We start from the raw sequence: 16,045 nt of genomic DNA on the forward strand, positions 1-16,045 counted from the left end.
CGCTCTCCTCTCACTTGCAGGCATTTAGACCTCTGGCAGTCCACAAACCTTGACCTTGTTTGGAAGGAATTGCGTCTTCTTGCTACAACGCACTATGAAACATTTCTTTGTGTGTGTGGTGTGTGCCTGTGTGTATTTTAATTTCATGAGCTAGCCAGCTTAATGTTTCACATAAGCATGATGAGGGAGTGATCTGCTAAAGATAGAAACACAGACGCCAGTTGGCTATTGTGATGTTCGTTAACATGTTGTTTGGATAATAGTTTACTTAGGATAAATTTTGAGCAGTCTTCAAGTGCTTTTTAAAAGCTCTTTCTTCCAGCCCCCCCTTGCACTCTCTCTCCCTCTCTTTCCCCCCTCCCTTACTTGGCCCAGATTAAAAGTGCAGCTTTAAGATATTTCTCCTAAAATAAATTTCAGGCATCCTCATTTATAGTCAGCATGCCCTGATTACTTGCAGACATACTGGAAATTTACATGCGCTTTTCTCCATTATAAAACACTGATCTGTTCATATCATTAGTTCCCTCATGACTGGAGGTTGGCAGGAAGCCAAGGGCAGTCTAAATCTGTCGCTGTAAATCGTGAGTTGAAATAGCAGAAAGTGGGTTTGTAACTTTGAAAGTGTAAACAGTTTGGAAAATGAAGTAATTTTAGCCTATGATTGATTGCCTTGCAATTCTACTTTAAATTAGCCCAGGGGCTCTGATGAAAATATATGCTTATTATACACCCCCCCCCCTTTTCTTTCCATTTTATTTTCTGGGGGAATAATAGCCTTGTTGGGTAGGCTGCTGAACAATGTATGCTTCTCCTAGTGTGACCTTTGGGGGAAAAGAATAGTTTTATTGTGTGTCCATAACTTTGCCTGAAACAATGTTTTGCAGTTATTAAATAGACTTGTTCTGTGTATATGTGTATATATATATATATATATATATATATATGGTTGGCAATGCATAGCAGCTGTACTGAATTGCAGCAGATTTGTACTTAAACATTGCTTTTTTGAGATAGTTAACTACAGAATGCATTCCTTCTTGATGCATTAGGAAGCTGCCTTATTTTAAGCTCTGATTCTGTTCCATTAACTGGGCGGTCCAGATGTTGTTGGACTCCCAACTCCCACCAGTTCCAGCCTGTCTGGTTCATGGTCAGAGAGGATGGAAGCTGCAATCCAACAACATCTGGAGAAACATAAGCAATATAGGAAGCTGCCTTGAATTGAGTGAGACCGTTGTGCATCTCTCTCAGTGATATCTGCACTGACTGGCAGTGGTTCCCAGGACTGGGAAGTCTCTCTTTGTCTTCTTCTCTGGAGATGCCAGGGTTTGAACATGGGACCTTCTGCATGCAAAGCAGATGTTCTGCCACTGAGTTGTGGCCACGCCCTTATGAGAGCCACAGGTTGTCCAGCGTTTTTTATTTTATTTTATTTATTTTTTCCCCTTGTTTTAACTGTTTTTAATAGTGAATTTTAATTTGTTGTAAGTAACCCAGCCTGGGACCTGCTCACAAAGGGCAGTAATAAATATGATGATAATGATGAATGGTGGTGGTAATAATATTAATACTAATATTACTACTAATAATAGAAAAGCCAATGTCCTGCCCTTTTCCAGAAGAAATGCAAGGCTGTGAACAATCAGAACCAGCAGTAATAACATGAAATAATCCACAGTCAGAAATCAAAGCAGGACCATAAATATCAGGACCGCAAAAGCAGTGACAAAGCCACCACCAGAATTAAAATATCAAAATACGAGAAAGCACAAATATTCAGCCAGCAGTTCTTTGAAACAGCCGTGTCTTCACCAACTGTCTAAAGCGGTATGGGACCTTACACAGCTTGCAAGGCATTTGGCAAGGCTGGTGCCACTGCAGAAAAGGTCCTGGTCCTGGTTACTGCCAAGCGCTAGGGCTGGGCCATACCTGGTTTTCAACTTCATGATCTACCACCAGCTAAACATCACAATATACTGATACATCACAATGTCTGAAATACAGATGGAGCTATGCAGAGGCATTGGCTGGCTTCACTGTTTTCTCCACATTGTGATATATTGCCCTGCCCTAGCAAGCGTGCATCACTTTGTTGAGGGATCTGGAACAGGGCTTCAGATACTCCCCAGTGTCAGGGCAGAGAGGAAGACTTCACCCTCCATCAAGTTGGTGTTCCCAGCCACAACCCTTTTCCCGCTCATAGTGAGTGGCAGCCATTTTCTTCTAGAGATAACTGAGATGTGCCTGCCTGCACACAATTATAGGGGCATGGATTTGTGGCAACCACAGTTTCTATGCAAGGGAGCAGACTTGGCACCTGGACAGAATAGATTTATGAATGAGCACCTGTGAAATTGATATGGACAAGTTTCTGTATATCCCTAATACTAAACATGACAAATGGTCTATGTACTTTTTCTGTCCATTCTAGCATTCATGAAATATTTTAACTGGAGGTGCCAGAGTCTATCCCTGAAACTTTCTATATAAAAAGCACGGGCTCCACCACTTAGCTCGGCTGCCTCCCCTGCTATATTCTTCTTGAGGACCATAACCTTCAGCCTAAAGTTTTGGGGAAAGCACACTGTCTATATCCAGAGCTTTAATTTGTTTCTTCCCATATTCCAGAGCCATGGCCTGCCATTGAAGTGAAGACCTGATCTATGGCTCACATTTATCCATTATTACCCTTAAAACAGTGCCTCAGACTCTTTCTCTTGCAAATGGAATAGATTGCAGTATTACTGTGGGGAAATTGTGTCTGATTTCATAAATACATTAAAATTCATGGGTATGGGTTGTTTTTTAAGCCTAGGAATTTAAAGCGTAAGAGCATCTCTCTTGAAGTAATAATGAGCACCTTTCAAAATAAGCACCTATCCATTCTGAACAACAATATGTACAGAAGTAATGATAGTTGCATTCTCACAATAGGCAGAACATTTATATCTTGTCCTCGACTTCCTTTCTGGAAGGAAGGCTTTGTTTTTCTGTTTGCCACAAACCCCAAAGTTGCTCTGCTTTCCCAGTTTCAGGGACTGGCTGGACGCCAAGGGGGGGGCACCAGCTGGGGCACCCCCAAGGGGGAACTCCCAGGGGAAGAAGGCTCAGAGCCCAGGGATTGGTGGGGGGACGATGATGCGTGGTCAGAGGGAGCTGACTGGGAGGAGGAGGTGTCGGAAGCTAAAGAGCTCACATTGTTTAGTGAGCTTGAAGAGTCTGTGGAAGACAGCAATGAGTCGGGCAGTGGCAGAGGAAGGGGGTACGGGGGTGCAGTTTGCCTGAGGTGTCATTACTGAGGGGGGTGTCAAAATGAGTTTTTTAAAAAAATTGGGCTCACGAAACCTTTTAGGAGTGACGTGGTGGCTTAGGCGCCTGCAGGTTCCACGCTGCCCAAAATGGCAGCGTGGGACTTGCGTCTGCCTACTGCCTCTCCCTCAGCCACCCCACAGCTGATGGGGAGGCGGCGGAGAAGCTTCAAGTGGCGGAGAAGCTTGCCCCAGCCCCATAAGTGGATCGCCCCACCCCCATGGGTGGCTCACCCTGCTCCCAACGGCAGGATACACCCATGCACCAGGCACCCAGGCGACTAGCTACGCCACTGGCGTCAGGCTGTTTTTCCCTCTTGCTGCAACCAGCCCCTCTATCTCCTGGTGTCCCAGAACCCACAGAGGGCAGAACAAAGACAGGCAAGACGATGGAGCCTCAGATTGCTTGGGAATGAACCTGGGGAGGAGGAGACTTCAGGAGCTGTGGGAAGGTGGGGACCTTCAGTCCTTGCAACTGCCTCATAGAAGCAAGTTCTACCAGGAAGAGTTGTCGTGTTTACTAGGGCTGGCCTCCTGAGCTCTCTTGTTTCTTTGAATAAAGAGTTAACTGCGCCAACACCGTGTGAGTTATTGCTGACCTGCTCCTGTCACTCAGAGAAATAGCATCCTGCAGTCCTCAGTAGTGCCCATGTTTCCCTGTTTTCTCCCCCTGTTGCCAGCCTTGTATTTGTAGCTCTGCCTATGAGAAAGCTTGCTTCCCACAGCTGGGGCCTCATTACAGGAGGTCAGGGGGTGGGGAACGGGTGCCCTCCACAACTCACCTGTGTTTAAAACAGGAAATAAAAAGGTTGTCTTGATGGAGCCACGTGGAATAGCCATTGGCATCATAAGAGCCAACCGTTAACCTTTTGCATAGTGGTTGGTTGATGGGCCCAATTACAACCTGTGACTTATAAAGCAAAATATTCACCACCCAGAGACCACAGAAACAAGGGGTGATAGTTCTCATGCACTTGGTAAGACACGGCCCATGGAAGGTGGTTTGATGGGTCACCATTTGTACAGACCTGGTATTAATTAAGGTAGGGAAACTGTTGCAGATGCATATAAGAGTTACAATAATTCCCTGGATTTAATTTATATTCAATTGTTTCTTTAACAGCAGTGCTTTTTAGGTGAACGATTGGAACTAGTTTATCAGTAAAATGTTTTCAACAGAGATTTTTTTTTTCCTCTTGACTTGGGTATTTCCCCCCCCCCCATTTCGTTTGTTCTTTGATGGGCTTCCAAAAAAGTTATTAAAATGTTGCAAAACAAATAAGGTAATGCTGGAGCTTATTAAAAATTGCTTCTTTTGTTCCGATCTGGCAGCTGACAAATTGTCTTGTGCTGCGTCTTACCTGTTCCATTGTGAAAGGTTAACAGAGAAAATGGCTGCAAATAAATTGCTATTGAATGTTGCTGAAAATTAAGCATAGGAGTTTTTCCTCTATTAAAGATCCCTTCCAAAGCTCTCTATTGATGCCGCTCCCTGTGTGTCGTTCTAACACTTGTCTCTTACATTATGTTTGGCACCCAAGGAAACATTGACTAGAAAAGAAACGCCTGACCATAGTGTTACTAGACTCTATTATCCGGCTGTCACATGCCCACACGAGAAAGGTCTAATTTTGGTTCATATTGACAATGATTTCTGACGCTTTCCCTAATTCTCTTCATGGAGTACTGTAGGGATGGAGTCAGGCTTGAAAGTAACACATATATATATATATTTGCATCACTCTAAAAATTCAACTCAAACACAGCAACTTGCTCAGTAAAATGTAATTAGGGCATTCTTACTTCTTTGGATGTCGGAGATATCGGCATTGTGGTTGAACGAGTGCCAACTCGTTATTTTTTATATGGACTAAGATATGGCTAGTATGCCATTAACTCTAAACAGTGTCAAATACAAGGTTGTTGGGATTGTGTGTGTGTGTGTGTGTGTGTGTGTGTGTGTGTGTGTGTTTTAACATGTAGGCTATATAAATTATACCTTGCAAGAATTAACAAGGCCGTTATTTCATTAAGGGTTTCAAAGAGGGCATAAATGTCAAGTGCGAAGCTTATGTGTTTAAATCACCGGACTGTTTTCACTCCCCCACCCCTCATTATGTGGCTTTTGAGAGTAGAAGCCACTGTACCATTTTATTTTATTTTTTTAAAGCAGGGGCAAAGTTCCACTGAATTTTTCAGGCTGATAATGAAAAGGCCATTGCATGAAAAACCAAGATAAAGCTTTCAATTCTTACTATTGGGAATGGAAATTGAAGGTATTTCATGCCACGTTTCTGGGAAGTATGTAGCAATAATGGGGTTTTATAATGAATAGTGCTCAAGGTTTCTCTGTGTGTCTTGTTTTGTTGGAGGAGAACATAAGAAGAGCCAGCTGAACATGTCCAATTGCCCATTTAGTCCACCATCCTGTTCTCACACTGGCTAACCACATGCCTGTGGGAAGCCTTCAAGCCGGACATGGGTGCAACAACATTCTGCCCACCTGTGATTCCCAGTTCTGGTATAGCCATTGTGGCTAGAAGCCGTTGATGGCTCTTGTCCTTCACATATTTGCCTTTTCAAGCCATCCAAGTTGACTGGGAGCAAGGGGAGAATTTCTGAGGATCCCTCTCCAGGGCTTAAAACTATGCTTTAATCCAGTTAAGCAGAAATATTCCACACCTATTAAAACAGATTGTATGCTAAAATCAAACCCACAGTCACATTTATATTTAGAAGTGGGTATAGAGAAAAGTGTCATTAAGATTACAGAAAAATTGTTTCCTACTTCTTGACCTTTGCTTTGGACCAAGTCATCTTCCCAAAATCACAATTCTGTAAACTCTCCTTGTTGTTGTTGTTGTTGTTGCTGCTGCTGCTTTGCTAGATTATCAGATGGCCTTGAAGTTTCTTATTAGTAGCCTTGGCAACTAAGATAACGAAGGTTCCATAAAAGAGAATGGCAGAAACACAGGCCTGGTTCATGTGTATTTTACGAAGAATTCCATCTCATTTTGGAGAAGGCAGCTCTGCATCCCCCCCACCTCATACATCATGGGAGTGTGTTGCTCTATGTGGTGGCCCATATGTACATCAACCTGATTCATGTGATCTCTCCCCCCAGCACATTTATTTCAGAGGGGAGAATAACCAGAACGTGTCTCCCAAGTGTACAGTTCCACATTTGGGAGCCCATGTCACACATGACATTTGATGAGTGGTGAAGTGGAGGCCATTTTTTCACCATGGGAATCGGCTCACCGGCAGGTAAACATGGGAACTGGACTGTAAACATGTAGGTAACAAAAGGAGAGGTTTGTTGGGCAGATAAAAGGAAGGACTTCCTCTACGCAATATGTAATTAACATGCGTATATCACTGCCTTTCAGTCAGGCTTCTGACTCAGTTTCTGAGACCAAAAATGTATTTGTTGGGCGACTTTCCATGGACCTCTTAGTAGCTTTCAGTACCATCAAGCATGGTATCCCTTCTCTATGTGGTTCCTGTTCTGACCTGACAGGGCAGTTCCTGAAGATGGTGCTGGGAGACTGATACTCTACCCTTCAGCAGGTATGCTGTGGGTGGTTCTTTCTTGTTTCCCATGCCATTTTATCTTCATGTGAAACTGCTGGGAAAGGTTGGGCATTGGAAGAAAAATGTCATTAGTATGCTGACGATGCTCGGCCCCTTTTCTCCGTTTCATTGAATTCAGGTCAGGCTGGGGATGTTTCAAACTGGTTGGACGGGGACCAATAAAAAGAATCTCAATTCAGACAAGGTCAAGATTGAGTGGTGATAAAGCTGACCAAGTCTGAAGGATCATATCTCTTCTATATTACGTTGTGGTCCTGCTAAAGCAGGGATGGTTAACCCACAGAAGTTGCTGGACGCCAATGCCCATGATGATCAGGGATGATGGGAGCTGAAGTCAGTGCTTTTTGTTGTTGTTGTTGTTCTGGTACTCATGTGTTGATAAAAGTGCTGTAGGTGTCAGCAGAAAATGGCCACCATGGGCAGCAGAAAAAAGAGAGGTGCTGGTACTTGGTGCTGGTTGGCCCTGTCTGTAGTACAGTGGTATCTCAGGTTAAGTACTTAATTCGTTCCGGAGGTCCGTACTTAACCTAAAACTGTTCTTAACCTGAAGCACCACTTTAGCTAATGGGGCCTCCTGCTGCTGCCGCACTGCCGGAGCACGATTTCTGTTCTCATCCTGAAGCAAAGTTCTTAACCTGAAGCACTATTTCTGGGTTAGCGGAGTGTGTAACCTGAAGCGTATGTAACCCGAGGTACCACTGTACAGCAACATATGGAAGGCCACAATTTTGCCACTCCTGCCCTATAGAATCAGATTTGTAGCTTGGGAGTGCTAACGAATGCCTTGCTTATGAGTTTTCCTGAGGCAGCTGACTTCCCCTAATGGGACAGTAATAATCTGATCCAGCAACAATGTCCGGTTCATTATTTAACACATCCTTTCATTCTAAAAGTGTAGATTTTGCTGACATACTGATTTGTCCCTTATTTTGCCTTATACATGTGAGTCTGTGTTTACAAATGCATAGCACTTCCCTTGGAATAGGGGAATACATTTTTACATACTCTATTTATTTATTTTTTTGCATCTGCTGTTGATAAAAACAAAACAAAAAACAATTTCATTGTGTGTGTGTGTCAGTCTCTCGCTTCATATGCTAGAGGATAGATCCTACGAGAAGCCCAACCTGACCCCAGCTGGATGTAAATACCTACCAACCGCTCTGATTTATTTATTGATTATTTATTTGTGAAATGTATATGCCACCTTACAAAGCGGCTTACAAACACAACTGAAACATTTCTAAAGGTACATACGTACGAAGCAAGCTAAAAGCAGAATCAGTTTTAAAATCCCTGGCATTTATCAAATTGATCTCCTTCCACAATCCTTCCCTTGTATGCCTTATCTTTTAAATTGTTTAGTCTCTGCTGTATTTCGATTTATGTACAACACCTAGTTAATATGGGCGCTCCAGAAATAAATACCCGTGGAAGAAACAGGGAGCTGTACGTTGCTTTCTAGTTTCTAGAAATAATTTAATTTCCACAATGAGCAGAATATATTTATCTCTACTTTACACTGCATTAGAGTACTCTCTTGCAACTTTCTTTCTGGTGATCTCTAAATGTATTTTGGCCTTTTAGGGGGAAAGGAATAATATGAATTCTGTGCTAGGTTTAAGAAAGAGAAATGCTTTCCTGCCTGGCTTTTAATGAAAGTGCTGTGCCTTTCTTCTATTGGAAAAGCTGTGGCTTCCTACTTTTACATATGGATGCAAGCATTTTTAGGTGCCTTTCCAGATAAAATTGCTCAAGGCAATGTAGAAAATATATACATTTACAATCTTAATCCTCTTCCATCTGTAAAACCCAATTTACTAGCCTGGTATTGTCGTCTTGTGGACCCCTTACTCACGCTTCTCCCTTATACTCAAAATTTCCTGGAGCCATGAATCTTTTTTTAAAAACATTTGCTAACACCTCCTTATCTTAACTTTGCATCAGCACAGAGCAGATATTGTGCCATTAAATAAACTGTTTATCACACACTCTTGCTCATGTTCCTGGGAAGTAAGGGTGCTTTCAGAATAAATGTCTATTCTGCATTCCTTCAGGTTGGTTTGTTAGGGAAGTTGGAGGCCGTTGCATCAAAACAGGTATTGCCCCATACTTTGCAGTGCGTTTCCCCATCACTTTCCTTAATGCAGAAAGCCTCTTCTTTTGGCAAAGCAGGTCTGTTGCACAGGACCTTGCAGCCAGCTATAATAGCACAGCCTCAATCCCGCTCCCAAACAGTGATCGTCTGGAAGTGTCCTTAGACAATAGAACTTTTTCCCCAGGGAAACGTGCAACCTGAACCTCCCCACTTCTCCGAAGAAGCTGTGCCCCCATTCATTTTAATTGGGGTCTAATTGACACCAATGCCATTTTAGCAAAACCCTAGCCTTAAGCGCTTCATTTGGAAAATGGCCCTGCCGTGGGAAGGGTGGCAATTTTGAACTACCACATAATCAATTCCTTTAGTGTAGGTAGGAGGATGCTTGGAGTATGAAGTGGCAACAGGTTAGAATGGGTGGACGGGAAGTTTTACAATTTTTAGGACTTTTGTTGGTTTATAGAATCCTGAAACTGAGACCACTCCACTGGTAGATGCTGCCAGACAATGTGAATTTGTGAGGGAAGATGAACACAAAGATGCTTAATCACAGGGGACATTGCAGCAGTCACCTTGTGGCTGGAACCAGCAAATTGGCCTCTTCTGGGACCTTTTACAGTATGGAGAATTATCACATCATGTCCACAGATGATGTGGTCTGCTTGATCTCACTGTAGTTCCCTTACTTTGCTAGATCTATGATAGTAGTTCAGCTGCAGCTATAAGTAGAGATGTCACAGAATTCTGACTAAAATAGGAATGGAAGTTGACAGTGTTTGTTTATTTATCCCCTCTCCGGAACAGAAATCAATCCAGAGAGTATTCATTGTGGCTGTTGCTTTCAGTCTCCAAACTACCGGTATATGTAACAGATTACACTCCCCCCAATATTTGCATTGTGTTTCCTTTGCATTAAAGTAAATAGGGTAGAATAATGCAATGGCAACGTAATTGGAGTAAATTACGTAATTTCATCACAGCAGACAAAGCGATGTATAACATAGATTTTGGTGAAAGATGAACTGCCGCAGAACAGAAACAATAGTTCATTGATAAATACTGAGAAGAATGGAAAATTATTCCTCCTTACATCCCTAGATCCCTGAACACTGGAGTTAGCTGTTTACAAAAGATGGGCCTGTCTTGGTGGAAGCTTCTGAAGCTAATACTTCTTTTCTACATCAAATTTCATCCATCTTTTATTCTTTTCTGCAAAAACTCAATTTACTGTACAATTCGCATTGATTTCTTGCGGTAAATATTATGGAAGATTTCATTATGCAGGTCCGATTCTCAATCAGTGAACAGAATTGTTGACGCTGTCTAGATGGAAGTAGAAAAGATCAGATTCAAATCACCAGTTATAAAGTAATGTTCTACAGCTGGGAGCGTTAAGTACATATTAGATGGAACGGAGGTTTTTATGTGACTGTATTAGCGTGGGATTGAACAGTAGTTTCAGTCTGTCTGAGATTTGTAAGTATTCCTTTTATTTCACATGCTAAACTTATTTTAAGAACTCTCTGAACTTGATGTTTCTCCAGCACTTTCACAAAATAGTGGAAGGCAACGCACATGATAAGTTTTAAGCTAAATATTGGTACTTTTCTGCTTATGGAAACAGAGTGGGGGGAAAGATATAGGAGAATCAGCAGAACTTTGTAGTCCAGTGAGAGACAGGTTGGTGAAGTGATGAGAGTGTTAGACTAGGGAACTGGGAGACCAGGATTCAAATCCTTACTCTACCTTGGAGCTCACTGGGTGACCTTGGGCCAGGCACACACTCGCAGCCTAACCTACATCACAGGTCTGTTGTGAGAATAAAAATGGGGAAGGGATTAGTATGCTGCCTGGATCTCCTTGGAGGAAAGATGGGGTAAAAATGTAATAAATAAATAGATTGTATGTGTTGAAAGAATAGGTTGGTACTGTCAGCTCCAATGGTACTGATCATATGTTGTGGGAAAGCTTTTTTGATCTATGTATGATTTAAAAAATACTTTGTCAATGGACGAAGCAGAGGTGAGTGATGGGGTGGAGCCTGTGACTATTAAGCAGTTCTGGGACAGAGCTTCATCGTTTTCGATAAGCTCTGGCATAGCAAATTTTGAAGGGAGCCCTGGTAGATCAGAGCATGGGACCTGAGGTGGTGATGGTGCAAATAACTGAACCAGAGGCGATAAAGGGCAGGTAGAATCCTGATGGCTGACGCAACTCCCCACAACCTCTCCAATCAGTTTGAACTGATATTGGCAACAATATTTTCATTTGGGGAGATTCTGCCATGCAAAGATCACTGGATCGGAGAAAATGCCTTGTGGAAAGTGCATTGCCACTGCTGCCTATTTTACACCAGCCAAATTAAAGGTCCATATAAAATTAGTAAAATTGGCAGCTTGCTCGAAATAATCATTTATCTCATCTTCGGTAGCCAGTTTTTGCATCCAGTCTTTGTCTTTGATTATATCAGTTTCAAATAGTCGAGGTGTGGCACGGAACACGGACAAGTATTAGCATGGGTGGCATCTTTGCTTCAGAAAAGCCCTGTCAACAAGGCAAGTCTCCCTGTTGCGTTGCTAATTCACCCAAATCTGTTTCAGCCTCAAAAACAAAGATTTGCAGGTTCGCCTACTGGGGTTAGCTAATCATTTTATTTGCATTTTCTTAATGTGGTAATTCAGCCATTAATATTTTAAAAGTGTTGCAATTAATTAGCTAGCTGATGGATGCCAAGGAGCATTGCAAGAGCAAGCAGAGATAAACAGGAGGGGGAATTCAGAGCTGTCTCTGGAACACCTCCCTTTCCTGGTTGGGGATCACAGCCCTGGCGTGACCCCCACCCCTCCACCCACCCCGTCAGATAAAGGTCCTCAGCCTGCATGATACTGATGGAGCAGAATATTTTACAGTTCTAGGTGAGAGGGCAGCAAGGCCAATGCTTCTGTACCTCCTATGGCTCTTGCAGTTCACTGGCCACTTGGGGAGGGCTGTGCTCCCGTAGCTTTCTCCCACCCATCATTTCCCCCCGAAATGCCGCACAAAGCAGATTTAAGTGAGCTGCTGAGAAGCATGCAGAATGTCCAGATAATTAAAAATAAAATTTTTTTGGGATGCACAGGAGTGCCTTTTACATAAAATTTTGTAGACGGAGAGTTTGCAGGGGTGACTCACGGCAAATCCATATAAGAGCTTCACATAATGGGAGTTCTACTGCATTTATGTGGTGATAAACGTGCTTTGGCAGTTGTCCAGTTACTCTGGGTTTTTTATTATAATGGTCAAGAAAGGGAAGAGAGGATTCTGCTTGCTACTAGAACTGTTCTCGTGTGTCAATCAGCTTTTGATCAATGCAAGCTGCCCTAAGAATCTTCCCTCAATTATTCATATTAAGCTATATGCTCTCTCTCTCTCTCTCTCTCTCTCTCTCTCTCTCTCTGTGTGTGTGTGTGTGTTGTATTTAAATAAACAAATAAAATAAGTGTGTCAGGTCAACCTAGTTCTGTACCAAGGAAAGCTCATCTTTAACATTTAAATATTATGCAGATTCAGCATTTTAACATACTTTCCCTTAGTTTGCACGATTTATTCTGCTCTGATTCTTGGTGGGGAGGGACCATGAGTATGCACTGCACTGAAGCAACATCCATTGCTTCTCTCCCTCATCTCAGCTGTTGGAAATCCAATAGGCTTTGAGTGGAGTGTTTCAGTTAGGTAATTTTAGACTCTGAACTTAATGATCTGTAGGGCAGTGTGTGTGTGTGTGAGAGAGAGAGAGAGAAAGAGAGAGAGAGAGAGTCAGTGGTTAGACGGTAACGTGTATTAGTTCACATTCTTCGAAACGTGGTAGGCCGTCCCCACTCCATTTGGGGGGGGGGCTCTCCTGCTGCCCTGTTGTAACCACTGATGGTACTGGACATGGCTGACGCAAACGAACCTTTCTAGACAAAACAATGAGAAACCATTTTTACAAAAGAATGCTGAGGTTTTGTGGCCAATACCAATATCTGCAAGTTTGCCTGAATGGACATTTTTTGTTTTCTGTTTGTTTTGTTATTACCAAGTGTTACTGTATCTTATCTCTTAGCTTAAAGTTTTGGTTAATAGCCCTGCTGTCCTGATGGGTGGTTATTGCTCTCAGATTCTGTTGATGGGGGAAAGTTTTTATTTTTGTTCTCTGAAAGTGGCCCAGTGATCTTTGGGTAAGAAAGCAAAGTCTTGCACATACCTCTGCTCTCCTATCGAGATCTCCTCTTACTACCCTTATCCTCATTCATCACGGTGGAGAGTTATGTCTCCCACAGGCTAGCATTAACTGTGATGATATTTAACTTGGGCTTGAAAGCCAGCTTCCAATCTCAGTCTCAAACTGTGGTTCACCCAAAAGCAGATACAGTGGTACCTCAGGTTACAGACGACGCTTCAGGTTACAGACGACGCTAACCCAGAAATAGTACCGCGGGTTAAGAACTTTGCTTCAGGATGAGAACACAAATCACGCAACGGCGGCAGTGGGAGACCCCATTAGCTAAAGTGGTACCTCAGATTAAGAACAGTTTCAGGTTAAGAACGGACCTCCAGAACGAATTAAGTTCTTAACCCGAGGTACCACTGTACTTTCCTGCCAACCTAGCAGTTCGAAGGCACGTCAAAGTGCAAGTAGATAAATAGGTACCGCTCCGGCGGGAAGGTAAACGGTGTTTCCGTGTGCTGCTCTGGTTCGCCAAAAGCAGCTTAGTCATGCTGGCCACATGACCTGGAAGCTGTACACTGGCTCCCTCGGCCAATAAAGTGAGATGAGCGCCGCAACCCCAGAGTCAGTCACGACTGGACCTAATGGTCAGGGGTCCCTTTACCTTTACTTTACCACTGTACTAGTATTGTTGTCAATGATGCAGCACTTTTGATTAAAGTAAATGAGAGAGTGTCTAAATCAGGGATGGGATAGTGAGGTGGGAGAGAGAGAAGTAAAGGCAGATTGCCTTAGTGTAGTTTTACAGCTATGGAGTGAAAACGAGAGAAGCAAAGCCTAGGGTGAGTTCACACATGCCTGCTTATCATAGCACATGTCTGACACCCTAGCATCAACAGTGATGACTTGCACTTCCGAAACAGCCATTGTAGACCAAACACTTGGGAGCTTTCGTGACACTTGATCTCAACCCCCACATCATAATTCTGAGTGGAGACAGCTCATCCATTCATCAGTGCATTATCAAGTGATAAGTCATTTACTGTTGGGACACCAGTGTGACGTACATGTCTGTGAAGAAGAGCTTGAAAGGCTGGCAAGATAAAGTAAGGGAGTCAATGAAGGAAACTGCTGAGTCTAGTAAGGTGCTAGAGGAGAGGACAGAAGCAAATATTGCAGCAAACCACATCACACTGTAAGTTAGCATGAGATGACACCTGGCTGAGAAGAGTTGGTGGTGTGCCCAAATGCAACATGATAAAGGAGGAATCCTTCAGTGAAAGGCTGGGCATGGAAAGGGTTCATTACCTAGTAGCATCTTCAGCCTCCATTCAGGTCTTTGCCTCTTCGTTTGTGACCAGCTAGTCCACCATCAATGATAGATTAATTCTTTGTGATTCACCCTTCCACTGAAACCTTGCTGACAAAGCATAATAAAGGAAGACAGTGGTGCTAGTCCCTTTGGTGATTATTCAGGAAATTATGTTCTGATGTTCTAAAAGCTTTGTCTTCCTCAGTTATGTGGGTTGTTATATGGGACACCTCCATTGATTTGCAAGCTCACCTGTCAATGAAACTTTCTATTGCATCTAATTTCTTTTGTGCCACCAGGGCCAAATGGGTACTATAGGTAGGGTACCCACAGCTAGACCTGAATGGTGTGCAGCTAGGATCCCTTCAGTCCCTCAGTCTTCAGTGTGAGCTGTAAACAGTAGAGAAGCCAAAGGCAAAAGGCCAGATTCCCAGTGTTTATATAAGTCCTGTCCAATCTGGAGGCTTTCTACTGACTGCCAATCACAGGGGTCAATGTTGCTCAGCTGTATCCCTATTTAGAGAGGGGTTTGAGGCCTGACTACACAAGCATACACATGGGCATCCACCCCATCAAAACCTTTCGCCACCATAATCGTTGGCACTAGATCCAGAGGCTGCCAGTTCTAGCCCTGTTGTCCCTGACACATGCTTGCATTGCTTAAAGGATCTGTTTTCATATATGAAAATACATTCTATAAGGCTGGGACGTTTTAAAGACTTGGTCTTTCTTTGGTTTAAATAAATGAATAGTGTTATTATACTAAAATAACTGTTCTGTTGTTGTTAAAGCTTTCCTCCATGTGTGTCTATTTTGTTAGCTGTTCAGTGACTGCTTCAGTTGATTGCTGCATCAAAAATTAACATATTGTGAAGGGTGTGGCGTCAGCAGCTGACTTACAGTACAAGCCGTTTCTCAAAATAGCCACAGCAGTGCAATAGTGACACACAATTTATGTCACAGGATTCAGCAGTAATAATAACTGTGGCCTATTCATTTACATTTTGGGCAGTCTTCTTCCATTCTCTCTTCTCTCTCTGTTTTTCACTTTCCTTCCCAACCCTTTTCTTCCTTTTAATTACCTTTTGCTTTTTAATATTTTCGTTTCTTTCTTGGCTTGCTTTCGGTTTAACAAGCCAACAAGATGTGCGTGTTTGTCTCTGTGTGTAACTGTACATTTTATCCATCAGTTTAACTACAAGTGTATTTCTCGCTTTGATGTATAAATTTGTGCTAACTTGACTGCCTTGGGAGAGATTTAGATTTGTGGTAGGATACGTCACACGAAGCTGGAACTGGAGGACTGATAAAGTTGATGCACAAGTTTGGAATCTTAAACACCAACAGCCAATTCAGTCTCTTTAGATTGAGGCGCTCACACAGTTCCCTTCCACAAACGTCTTTCTGTATAATGTCTCGTAATTAGAACAGGAAATCATTGAGTAACTGTGCGATGAATAAGAGTACTTAGGCTGAAAGGAAAATTACCTTCTGAGAAATTATATTCACCATTTCCCCCTCTTCTCTTGGTTCACATTACA

General features: G+C 42.7%; 1 protein-coding gene across 5 annotated transcripts in view; it reads left to right on the forward strand.

Annotated features, from left to right (window-relative positions):
* Positions 1–16,045, forward strand: part of ARID5B (AT-rich interaction domain 5B) — a 187,535-nt gene that overhangs the window by 66,685 nt on the left and 104,805 nt on the right. The window contains exon 1 of one of the 5 annotated variants that reach the window (XM_079975580.1): positions 1,999–2,168. The exons of the other annotated variants lie outside the window; for them this stretch is intronic. The gene's annotated coding sequence lies outside the window, so the exon portion shown is untranslated. Of the gene's footprint in view, positions 1–1,998; positions 2,169–16,045 lie in introns of those variants that run through there. 5 annotated transcript variants of the gene reach the window in all.

This window comes from Podarcis cretensis (assembly GCF_951804945.1).
Source record: "Podarcis cretensis genome assembly, chromosome: 5".
NCBI classification, from domain to species: Eukaryota; Metazoa; Chordata; class Lepidosauria; order Squamata; family Lacertidae; genus Podarcis; species Podarcis cretensis.